Here is a 13,040-nt window from a genome sequence, read left to right as displayed (position 1 = left end):
TCCACCACCTCCCTAGGCAACGCATTCTAGTGTTTCACCACCCTCCTAATGAAAAAGTTTTTCCTAATATCCAACCTAAACCTCCCCCACTGCAACTTGAGACCATTACTCCTTGTCCTGTCCTCTTCCACCACTGAGAATAATCTAGAACCATCCTCTCTGGAACCACCTCTCAGGTAGTTGAAAGCAGCTATCAAATCCCCCCTCATTCTTCTCTTCCGCAGACTAAACAATCCCAGCTCCCTCAGCCTCTCCTCATAACTCATGTGTTCCAGACCCCTAATCATTTTTGTTGCCCTTCGCTGGACTCTCTCCAATTTATCCGCATCCTTCTAGTAGTGTGGGGCCCAAAACTGGACACAGTACTCCAGATGAGGCCTCACCAATGTCGAATAGAGGGGGACAATAGAGGCAATGTCGAATGACATTAGAGGCAATGTCAATAATGACAATAGAGGCAATGTCTATGACAATAGAGACAATGTCGAATAGAGGTGCATGAGGCACACATCTTTTGAAACACTGGCCTGTTCAGGAAGCTGCAAGCTGGGACTTTTTTCCCAGAGCAGAAGATCACCATAGGGGAAGTCGAAATGCCCACTGTGATCCTTGGAGAAACCACTTACTCTTTAATGCCATGGCTCATGAAACCCTACACAGGGAGCCTTGACAGCAGCAAGGAGCGGTTCAACAACAGGCTGAGCCAGTGCAGAATGACTGTGGAGTGTGCTTTTACCTGTTTAAAGGGCCAATGGTGCTCTCTGTATGGGAAGCTGGACCTGGCCGATGACAGCATCCCCGCGGTTATACCCACATTCTGTACCCTCCATAACGTTTGTGAAGGGAAGGGTGAACAATTCACTCAGGCATGGAACTCGGAGGTTCAATACCTGGAGGCTGAATTTGAACAGCCAGAGAGCAGGGCTAGAAGAGGGGCCCAGCAAGAGGCTGTAAGGATTAGGGATGCTTTGAGGGAGCAATTTGAAGCTGAAAGTCTCCAGTAATGTCTGGTGCCCTGCACGGGAGTGAAGTGCAGTGTTTCCAATGTTAGTAGGAATCTGTGTTTGCTACGCTGACTTGCAGTGCCTGTTTCTTTCCTGGGCTAAGATATCTTTTACTTTATGCAATAATAAAGAATGTTTTCAAAGCTAAAAAATCCATTTATTGAAAAGAAACACAACTGCTTGGGAAACAGAAAGGGAAAGGGGATGGGGTGTGGTGGGGAACGGTACAATCACAGATTTGTGTATGTCGTGTTATCATACTCAGCCTTCCTGTCTGGAGTGCTGTGCAATAAGTGCTATGCTTCAGGGTGTCTATACTGCCTGGTGATGGGGGCTGAGTGCAGTGGGTAAGAGTCGTAGTTTTCAGGGCTAGGCGGTGAAGCTACAGGTGTTGGAGGTAGCTGGTGGCGGTAAGAACCCAGATGTTGGAGAAAGTGGTTTGGAGGTGACATGGGGGCACAAAGGAAAGAGTTTTGGGACAAGGGCTGCAGAAGGGGGTGGGCACGGTAGTGCTCCACCTACATGGCTACGAGCACCTGCATAGAGTCCGCTTGGCACTCCATTATGCTCACCAGGCAATCCGTGCTTTGCTGCTGGAGCACCATGCTTTTGTGCCGGCGCTTCTCATTCTGCTGGCGGATCCTCCTTTCACTGTCCCACCACTCCTGCACTTTTTGATTTTCATTACTTGAATGCTGCATTACTTCATGCAACATGCCTTCCTTGCTTCTATGTGGCCTCTGTCTGAATCTTTGGAGTCTTTCGGCCAGTGATGACATGGACAGCTGAGATCTCAAGGTTGCATCTGAAAAGGCAAAATGAAACACTTAACAGAGGCAGCATTGTTCACACCAGACAGAGCAATGATTCCCCCATACTTAAGGGCAAGCACAGTCTACACAATAGCATCATTTGCCCATCCCAAAGTAAGCGCACATAACCCACGGGAGCCCCAAAATGGTGAGTAAGCACAGGGTCAAGCATGACTGATTGTTTCATGGCTGTACTGTCCTCTGGGTTTCTGCACTTTGGGGAGAGCCAACAGCGGCAGTGGGCCATTATACTGAACACTGTCCCCACATTTTCTACAGGCGTTTGTCCTGGAAGATATCTTGCTGCTGAGGGTGACCTGGGAAGCAAGGAAGGGTATTCTTCTGCTATGCGGCTTCCACCCTGGCCCATACGCAACTTGCCATTCTGCAGCAATGCCCCCCCCCCCGCACCCCTCATGGCACAGTGATGCGGACAAGTTAGCCTTACTGGGACAATTACCACAGTGGCTCTCCCGGGAAACCTGTGCAAGCGCGTTGCCCAAGTTCTGGATGAGACCTTTGAAGAGATCATTGATGCCGATTACCGCGATGTGAGAGAGCACATCAACACCCTATTCCGCATCTAGGCATGCATGCTGCCCTAACCCTTCTCGCCCAAGAGCCTGCACCAAATAACTTCCTTCCCAAAATAAAAGCTGCTTACCAGGAACCTCCTCTGGTGTTTGTCCTTCCCCAGGCACCAGCCACCGCAACTAGCTACCTTCCTCCTGGCTTGAGAACAGCGCCTAGCTCCAGGCATCTAGGGATTCCGGGTTGTCTTCCTCTACCTCAGCACCCTCACTCCTGCTTTACTCCTCCTCCTCCTCCTGCCTTGTTGCACTGGGCTCTGAAGTGTCTATGGTGGTCCTCAGAATGGAGGTGGGGTTGCCCCCAAGTATCGCGTCCAGCTCTTTGGAGAATGGCAGATCGCAGGGTCAGCACCTTTTTGCCTTGCGGGCTTTGCAGTAGGCATTCCACAGCTCCTTCATTTTAATCCTGCACTGCAATGCATCCCAGTCATGGCTCCTTTCAATCATGTCCCTTGATAGCTGCCCAAAAGTATCATAATTCCTGTGGCTGGAGCACAGCTGGGACTGGACAGCTTCCTCCCCCAAACACTGATGAGGTCCAGCACCTCACCTTTGCTCCATACTGGGGATCGCCTGGTGTGTGGAGGCATGGTCACCTGGAAAGATTTGCTGAGAGCACTCCATGCCTGGCTAAGCAAACAGGAAGGGGATTTTCAAAATTCCCAGAGAATTTAAAGGGTGGGTCTGATGGTTGGTCACCTGAGGGCAGGGCAGTAGAGTTCAAAATGATGACCAGAGTGGCTAGAACAGGCATTGTGGGACACTTCTGGAGGCCAATCAGAGCACACTAACAGACCAGGGCATCCACACTGGTGCTGCGGCGCTCCAGCAGGGGTGCACCAAACGTTATTTCACTTGCCGAAGTGGAGTACCAGGAGCGCTGTAGCCACGGAGTCAGAGCACTCTACATGCCTTGCCAGTGTGGACAGGTAGTGAGCTAGTGCGCCTGGGACTCCTTTAATGTGCTCTAACTCACAAGTGTAGCCAAGCCCTGAGTGATTGTCAAATAAGTTCCTTCTAAAGACTCTCTACAGCTACAGGGAAAGGGAACAAGTGATGCAGATAAAATAAAAATCTTATTTAATGTTTTACATTTCAAATGCTTTAATTGTTTTTCTTTCTTTTCTGTGACTTTAATAAAAGGTTAAAAAGATTTCAATAGTGTGTTTGCCACAATACTAAGCAGATTGTGGTCTCTGTTTACCAAAACTTGAACCTTGTTTAAAACTGTTTAATGTTGGACAGTTTCAGGTTCATATTAATACCTTTGACCCTCCGGGCCCATATATTCCATCTAAATTAATATGACAGGGTCTGATCTGGTACCTTCCTTCCTGTTCAATATACTATAATATAGCAGCAGTGCCATCAGTGAGTACCTGCATGGCACATCCTTTAATGTGCAAAAGGAACACTCTGCATGGTAGATGGATTGCTCAAAGCCCCAAACACTGCTGACCACAGCCCCTGAATCTGGGAGTCTCCTAGGGAAGCTCCCCATCTGAGACAGGAGGCACCTGTGACCAAAGCCAGGAAGGGTAAGGTTGCGGGAAAAAGAAATCTCTTTGCACACATTACACATCCACCAATCCAGGGAGGACAAGGCACTTGCAAGCACATGAGTCAGCTTATCCAGCAGTGACATGAAGGATGGTAGACAGACTTCAACCATCTCTGCATGACTCTAAAATGAAGTCTGGCATGCTGAGTCACATACATGCAAGCTACCATGTGTCCCAGAAGTATCAGGCAATTCCTTACTGTTGTATGAGGATGCACCATGAAATCTTTGCACAAACCTCAAATTGTCTGAAACCTGGCTTGAGGTAAATACGCTCTTGCTGTGATGGAGTTGAGAACCAATCCTATGAATTTGATTCTCGGCACAGGGAGAAAAACTGACTTGTACTCGTTGATCAACCGGCCCAGTGAATGGAAAAGGGACTGGATCTTCTTGATAGCTATTTCCATTTCACAGCTGGATCAGCTCCAAACCAACCAATCATCCAGATGTGGATAAAACTTGATGCCCACCTTCCTGATAATGTGCTGCAACCACTGTCATGAACTTGGTGAAGACTCAAGGAGCTGAAGGGGAGGATTATAAATTGATAATGAACACTTGCTTCAACAAACTTTAGAAATCTATGATCCAGGTGAATGGCCGTATGAAAGCAAGTATCAGAGGGGTAGCCAGGTTAGTCTGGATCTGTAAAAGTAGCAAAGAGTCCTGTGGAACCTTATAGACTAACAGACATATTGGAGCATAAGCTATTGGAGAGTTGTCTGGCAGCCTCCTTTTGGTAGTCAGACCTGTTCATGATGACAACAGCACCTCCTTTATCAGCCTTCTCACCAGCAACTACACACCGCACCATAATAACTCTAACTCAGGAACCAATCCATGCAACAAACCTCGATGCCAACTCTGTCCACATATCTACATCAGCAACACCGTCACAGGACCTAACCAAATCAGCCACACCATCACTGGTTCATTCACCTGCACGTCCACCAATGTAATGTACACCATCATGTGCCAGCAATGCCCCTCTGCTATGTACATCGGCCAAACTGGACAGTCCCTAAGTAAAAGGACAAATGGACACAAATCAGATATTAGGAATGGCAATATACAAAAACCTGTAGGAGAACACTTCAATATCCCTGGACACACAATAGCAGATTTAAAGGTAGCCTTCCTGTAGCAAAAAAACGTCAGGACCAGACTTCAAAGAGAAACTGCTGAGCTTCAGTTCATTTGCAAATTTGACACCATCAGCTCAGGATTAAACAAAGACTGTGAATGGCTAGACAACTACAAAAGCAGTTTCTCCTCCCATGGTGTTCACACCTCAACTGCTAGAAGAGGGCTTCATCCTCCCTGATTGAGCTAACCTCATTATCCCTAACCTGATTCTTGCTTGCATATTTCTACCTGCCTCTGGAAATTTCCACTACATGCATCCGACGAAGTGGGTATTCACCCACGAAAGCTTATGCTCCAATACATCTGAGAGTCTGTAAGGTGCCACAGAACTCTTTGCCGCTTTTACATATGGAAGCAGACATCATTTAAACTGAGGGCAGTGTACTAGTCGTAAGGATCTAGAGATGGAATGCAAGGGTAACCATGTGGAACTTTATCTTTTTTTATATATTTGTTGAGGTCTTGCCAGTACACAATAGTCTGAGGCCCTCTTGGACTTTGGAATGACAAAAATATCAGGAATAGAATTGCTTCCACTAATGTTTGAGGAGGTACTTCCTCCTGTAAAAGAGACTGAAATTCTTGAATGAGAATGGTCCCTGAAAATGGAGGGGGATGGAGGAAGTGATAGGGAAGGGGGAATCGAGGTAAACTGTAGTGTACACCTCAGTTTTACAGTGCAATCAATCTATCTGTTGTAAGGTAATGTGGATCCAAGTGTGTAGGAAGTGGGATACCTGCTGCCAAAGGGAGAAAAATCAGAATGAACAGTATGCTGGCCTCAACTAAAGAGTCAAATGGACTACTTAAATGAGTCAGTTTAGAGGTAGGCCAAGATTGAAGGAGGAGGCGGCAGTGGAAATGATGGTTGAAGACTCCTTCTTTGGTTGTTCTGGCTGCCTCAGTGAATAGAATGGATACCTCTGCTGGAACTGAGGTCGGAACTGCTTTCTCTTAGGCCCTGGAGTATAAATATTCAACAACTTTAGGGTTGCCCTAAGGTCTTCAAGAGAATGCAGAGCTTCATCTGTCTTCCCTGAAAATAAGTTTGGCCCTTCAAGGGGTAAATCCTCAATAGTTTCTTGAAGTTGTTTGTATACCAGAAGATTGCAGCCAACAAGTATGTGGCATAGTGACTGCAGTCACCTCACACATGCTGCTGAATCATCATGTAAAGCTATTTGAAGGGACAATCTTGCCACATGGCAACTCACATTCATAAGTGCCCTGTATTCCACAGTAGTATCAACTGGTAATTTTTCAACAAACTTCGACACTGTGTCCTAGTTAGAAAAATCATAATGACCCAAGAAAGCTTGATAGTTTGCAATTCTAAACTGTAGCCCTAATGATGAATAAACCCTTCTTCCAAATGAATCAAATATTTTTGCATCTTTTTGTGAGTAGGTTTAAATTCATTTTGTCTCACCTTCTCATTCACAGCCACCACTACCAGATATCCTGGGCCTGGGTGTGAATAAAAATAGTCATTCCCCTGGGAAGGGTCTTCATATCTTTAATCCATGCTTTTGGCTGTGGGTGGCAAAGAGTAAGGATTGCCAAAGGATTCTGGTAGGCTCCAAGATTACTTCATTTATTTAAAGGCTCTGAAGAGTGCAAAATCCGCTAACTTATGTGGATCATCTTTCACCTGTTCCAGTTGTACACCCAGAGAGCTCTCTACCCTTTTCATAAGCTTGTTCTGTAATTGTCGTCAGGTACCAGAGATGATGATATGGAGACAATGGCCTCATCTGGAAAATATGAGGCATTTAAAAGTGACCTGATATGATGTTTGTTAGACCTCTCTATCAGATGGGCCCAGTACTGAAGGTAAAAGTTTCTTAGTTGCACAGTACTGTGATCAGTACCAGGTAAAAATCTGCTGTCTTGAGGTACAAATTATTGTCTTATTTAAAATATATATCAATCATGTGGAATAAGGAGTAAAGAGAAAGATAATGAAATTTGCAAATGATACTAAATTAGGAGGAATTGCAAACATCAGTGAAGACAGAAAAATAATATAAAGACACCTAATAATATTAGAAGAGTGAGAAGAATATGAGAGTCACTTTGGGAAAACGTAAGTTAAAACATCTAGGAAAAAATAATCTGATACAATCAGAAGGCAAAATCTGGGAAGCAGGATGATTGTGGATAGCAAAATAAATATGCATTAGTTATTATATTATAGTTATGACAGAACGAGGAGTAATGGTCTGAAGTTGCAGTGGGGGAGGTTTAGGTTGGATGTTAGGAAAAACTTTTTCACTAAGACGGTGGTGAAGCACTGAATGGGTTACCTAGGGAGGTGGTGGAATCTCCTTCCTTAGAGGTTTTTAAGGTCAGGCTTGACAAAGCCCTGGCCAGGATGATTTAGTTGGGGATTGGTCCTGCTTTGATCAGGGGGTTGGACAAGATGACCTCCTGAGGACCCTTCCACTCCTGATACTCTATGATTCTATAATTAGTAACTGATGAAACTCAAATGGTTCAGATGCTATTCTAAATAATATTCAAAATTCATGAATATGCAAGGGCAGGATATCTGGGTCCCAGTTCAGCAAAGCACTTCAGTATGGTCTTAAGTTTCATTGAAGTAAATGGGACTTACACTGAACAGGGATGGATTTAAGCAAGCTTAAAGTTATGCACTCACTTAAGTGCTTTGCTGAATTGAGGCGCTCATGGAAATGGGTTTTTAAAAGAACTGTAATTCTTTTAGCTTCCAAATCTGGACCAAATCTATACTACAAGAAAGAATTACAACTGCTTGCTTGCTATTTTGGCACTTCTGCTTCAAGATCCAGCTGAAACCAGAAAGTGTAGAGGCCATGGCAAAATAAAAAATTCAGTTTGAGGTTTCAAAAAATAGCTATTTGTTCTGTAACTGTGGTTCTTAGAGATGTGTTGCACATATCCATTCCACTTCAAGGGTGTGTGCCCCCAGTGAACTGAAGCTGGAGCTTTTCCCCATTGTAGTACCCATTGGGGCAACTCATGCACCCTCCACATACTCATGCTGCTAGCCTATGGTATAAAGAGATGGTGTTGCCCCAACTCTCCCGCTCAGTTCCTTCTCACCAGAATCCAGCAAGTTAGATTCCAATGTAAAAGAGGAGGAGGGTAGGTCATGGAATGGACATATGCAAAACATCTCAAAGAACAACAGTTACAGAATAGGTAAGTTTTTTCTTCCTTGCATGATTTACATATCCATTCCACTTCAGGTGACTTACAGTTTGACAAGGTGGAGGGTTTTAGCATCTGCCTGAACAAGGACTGCAACACAGCTCTCCCAAATCTAGCATCATCTCTTGAGGCTTGGGAGACAGCAAATGTCCAGTGAAAATGTGTACTGATGACCAGGTTGCAGCTCTACAAATGGCACTGGATGGATGTCTGAACCAAGAATACAGCTAATGCTGCTTGCACTCTTGTAGAATGTGCTGAAACTCTCTCAAGCAGAGAAACCTTAGCAATGCATGCTATTGTATAACAGAATACAAGATGAAATCCAGGGAAATATTATTTGTGAAGAGACTGGATGACCCTTCATTTTGTCAGTGAAGCAAATGAATAGCTAAGGAGACCATTTGTTTAGTCCTCTACATGTAAAAAGCCAGTGAGCTGCCAACATCCAAAATATGTAGCCTGCCTCGTTCTTATGACAGTGAAGCTCAGAAGAAAGGTTGACAAGTAGATAACCTGATTAAGATGGAAGTGTGACACTACTTCAGTCAGAAATGAAGGATAAGGATGCCAAAGAAAGGATTATACAAAATCATATTCATAGATTCTAAAGCCAGAAAGGACCACTGTGATCATCTAGTCTGACCTCCTATCTATCACAGGCCATGGAACTTCCCAAAAATAATACCTGAAGTTTAGCTTTAAGAAAAACATCTTATTTTGATTTTAAAATTGTCAGTTTGAAGGGTCAGCAATTAATGCAAGTAGTTCTGCTATTCTCCTGGCCAAAGTACTTGCCACCAGGAATGCCACTTTCATGGAGAGACATAAAAAGAACACAAAGCCATAGGCTCAATAAATGGACCCATTAGAGCCAACAAAACTAGATTTAAATGCCATGGAGACATAGGCTCCCTCACAGGTTGAAAAAAGTCTCTCCAAACCCTTCAAAAAAATCGCACAGTCAAGGGTTTAGAAAAACAGACTTCCCTTCTATAAGAGGACGGAAAGCAGAAACAGCAACCAAGTGAACTCTTAGGGAACTGGTAGAGACCTTTTTCTTGTAGGTACAGTAAATAATAGAAAATAAGGTGAAGTGAAAACTGTGAGGGAGGAATGCCCCACTTCTGACACCACATAGAGAAACTCCTCCATTCCATCAGGTAAGTGTATCTAGTGGATGGTTTTCTCCTGTTTAAGAGAACATTCTGAAGTGGGGTTTTTTACCCACAGAAGCTTATGCCCAAATAAATCTGTTAGTCTTTAAGGTGCCACTGGACTCCTTGTTGTTTTTGTGAACCTCTGAGGTTTCCTGGTACTATAACCACTGAGCATTCAATGCTATCAGCTGCATGCTGGATGGTTTGGGATGTGACCACTGATTCTCTGGACTACTGATTGTGGTTTTGTGAAATTATGTTTGAGGTCTGAGGTTGAGTTATGGGATCCCAGATAGAGAGACTCATGAGATCTAAGACCCAATGCTGATGAGGCCAGGCTGATGCTATCAGGATTATAATGTCATGATTGTGCCTGAATTTGCATATTACTCAGAGGAATGGGAGGACAAAAGTATATAGTAGTTTGTCTTTCCATGACAGCAATAAATTGTCTGATATAAATTCACAGATTCCAAGGCCACAAGGGACCATTGTGATCATCTAGTCTGACCTCCTGTATATCATGGGCACAGAACTTCCTCAAACTAATTCTTAGAGCATATCTTTTAGAAAAACATCCAAAAGCTGATACTTTATATATTGTAATCAATTCACCCTTTATCCTTCTCTTTTTTAAGTAAAATAGATTCAAAGAGCTCAATCCATTACAATAAGGCATGTTTTCTAATCCTTCAGTTATTCTTGTGGTTCTTCTCTGGACTGCTTCCTATTAATTAACATCCTTCTTGAACTGCGGGCACCAGAACTGGACACAGTATTCCAGCAACAGTTGTACCAGTGCCAAATACAGAGATAATATAACCTCTCTGTTTCTACTTGAGATTCCCCAGTTTATGCATCCAAAGACTGCATTTCAGCCCGTTTGGCTACAGCGTTGCATGGGGAACTCATGTGTTGCTGATTATACAACATGACCCTCAAATCTGTTTCAGAATCTCTGCTTCCCAGGATAGAGTCCCCATCCTGTAAGTATGGCCAATGTTCTTAGTTCCAAGATATATACATTTATATTTAGCCATATATTGTTTGCTTGCACACTAAGAAATCCAGATCACTCCGAACCAATGATCCTGCCCTCTTATTTGTTTATCATTCTCCCAATTTTTGGGTAATCTGTAAATCGTATTAATTATGATTTTATGTTTTCTGCCAAGTCATTGATAAAAATTCTGAACAGCATAGGGCCAAAACCCAATCCCTCTGGGAACCCAGTGGAAACACAACACTTGATGATTCTCTGTTTAGTTACATTTTGAGAGCTATCAGTTAGCCATCTCTTAATCCATTTAATGTGTGCCATGTTAATTTTATATCTTTCTAGTTTTTTAATCAAAATTTCATGTTGTACATAGTCAAATGTCGTCTAAGTAGATTATATCAACACTATTGCCTTTATCAACCACACTTGCAATCTCATCAAAAAAGATATCAAATAAGTTTGGCATGATCTATTTTCCATAAACCCATGTTGACTGGCATTAATTATATTACCCTCTTTAATTCTTTATTAATCGAGTCCCATATCAGACATTCCATTATTTGGCCGGGGTCAATGTCAGATTGGCAGGCCTATAATTATCCAGGTCATTCTGTTTACCCTTTTTAAATATTAACATAACATTAGCTTTTTTCCAGTGTTCTGGAACTTTCTCAGTGTTCCAACATTTATTGAAAATCATCGTTAAGGGTCCAGCAAGCTGGTCAGCCAGCTCTTTTAAAACTCTCGTATGCATGTTATGTAGACCTGTAATTTTAAAGATGTCTAACTTCAGTAGCTGCTGTTTAACATTCTCCAAGGATACTAGGGAAACGGAAAGAGTGTTATCATATGATCTGACTATATCATCTGTTTTTTTCCCCAAAACCAGAACACGTCTGCCTTTTCTGCATTATTATTGATAATTCTACCATTTCCATCTAGTAATGGACCAATACCATTTTCAGGATTCTTTTTGTTCCTAATGTACTTTAAAATTCCTTCTAATTGTCCTTAACTCGACTAGCCATAGATTTCTCCTTGTGGGCCTTCACTTCCATTATCAATTTTTTACGATTCTTAACTTCAGATTTATATTTATGACTATCAGCTTTCCCTTTCTTTGATTTGTAATATTTTATTTGTATTGCTGTTTTTGCTTCCCCTTGAAACCAGACTTTTTTTTTAAAAAATCAATACTGCCTTCTTGCTCGATTGTGGCCTTTTGGGGATCTACTAAAGTGTTCTTAAACAATTCACAATCATCATTCACATTTTTCTAATTCTTCTTCCTAGCTCATTTGGCTCATAATTGTCTTCAACTTTGTGAAATTGGCCCTTTTAAAGCACCACATATATATCCCTGGTCTGGGCTTTATACTCTTCGCAGAATCTCTAATAATTGGTTTTCTGCCCCTTTATATCATGAGCTGGCAGCATGTGTGCGCAGACAGCATGTATGCCACCCTACAGGTACTGCTATCAGAAAAATCTCTCCAGCTTCATTGCACTGGTTGCACACACACCTGAAGTGGAATGGACTCGTGTAATCACTTGACGAAGAACAAAGGTTACTGGTTATTTTTTTCATCCCAAATAGAGTGTGAATTTTCCTGACTTAGAAATGTGGAGCTGTGGTAATATTTTACATACACACACACACACACACCTTGAAAGATCCCAAAGTACTTCGAAAACCATAAATTCAAATTGGAGATTTGCCATAATCCTTCAGTAGGTGGCAGCGTTTAGTTGTGCTGCCCCAGAAGCAGACCATGAAGCAGACTAGAACTCAGAGCCACAATATGTCCCTAATTTCTTCCTGGCTCTGGCAGAGAAGAGGAGGTTACTTACCCTGTGCAGTAAGTGACGTTCTTCGAGATGAGTGTCCCTGTGGTGCTCCATTCTAGGTGTTGGTGCGTCCCTGAGCCTTCGCCCTGAGATTTTTACAGCAGTACTCATACTGGTCACGAATGCACAGAGCTTGCCCCGCCGCTCTGAGTGTACCTTTATAGTACACATGCGTAACTGGTCTCTTCAGTTCTTTCTCTACAATGGAGGCTACCACAACTCCGAAGTAGAGGGGAGGAGGATGGGTAGTGGAGCACCCACAGGGACACTCATCTCAAAGAATGTCAGTTTGTGCACAGGGTGAGTAACCTCCTCTTCTTCTTCAAGTCCCTGTGGGTGCTCCACTCTAGGTGACTTAAAAGTGGTGTATCTCACGGAGGTAGGAACTTTGGACTGGATAGAAATGCAGTAGATAAAACAGCTCTGCCTAATTGCGTATCTGAGAGGGGACTCTGAGTAAAGGCATAGTGCTTAACAAAAGTGTGTTCAGAAGACCAAGTGGCTGCTTTACAGATGTCAGTCAGGGGAAATTTGCGTAGAAAAGCCACGGAGGTAGCCATCGATCTAGTGGAGTGAGTTCTAATGTCTGCTGGAGGCGTAACTTTTCGTATCTGATAACAGAGTTGGATACAGTCAGAAATCCATTTTGAAAGTCTCTGGGTTGAAAGTCTATAGGTGTCCCTCTGGATTGCTCCGCGATGGAGACAAAGAGTCTAGAAGA

Source organism: Lepidochelys kempii, chromosome 2, assembly GCF_965140265.1.
Source record: "Lepidochelys kempii isolate rLepKem1 chromosome 2, rLepKem1.hap2, whole genome shotgun sequence".
Lineage (NCBI taxonomy): Eukaryota > Metazoa > Chordata > Testudines > Cheloniidae > Lepidochelys > Lepidochelys kempii.
This window is presented reverse-complemented; position numbering follows the sequence as displayed.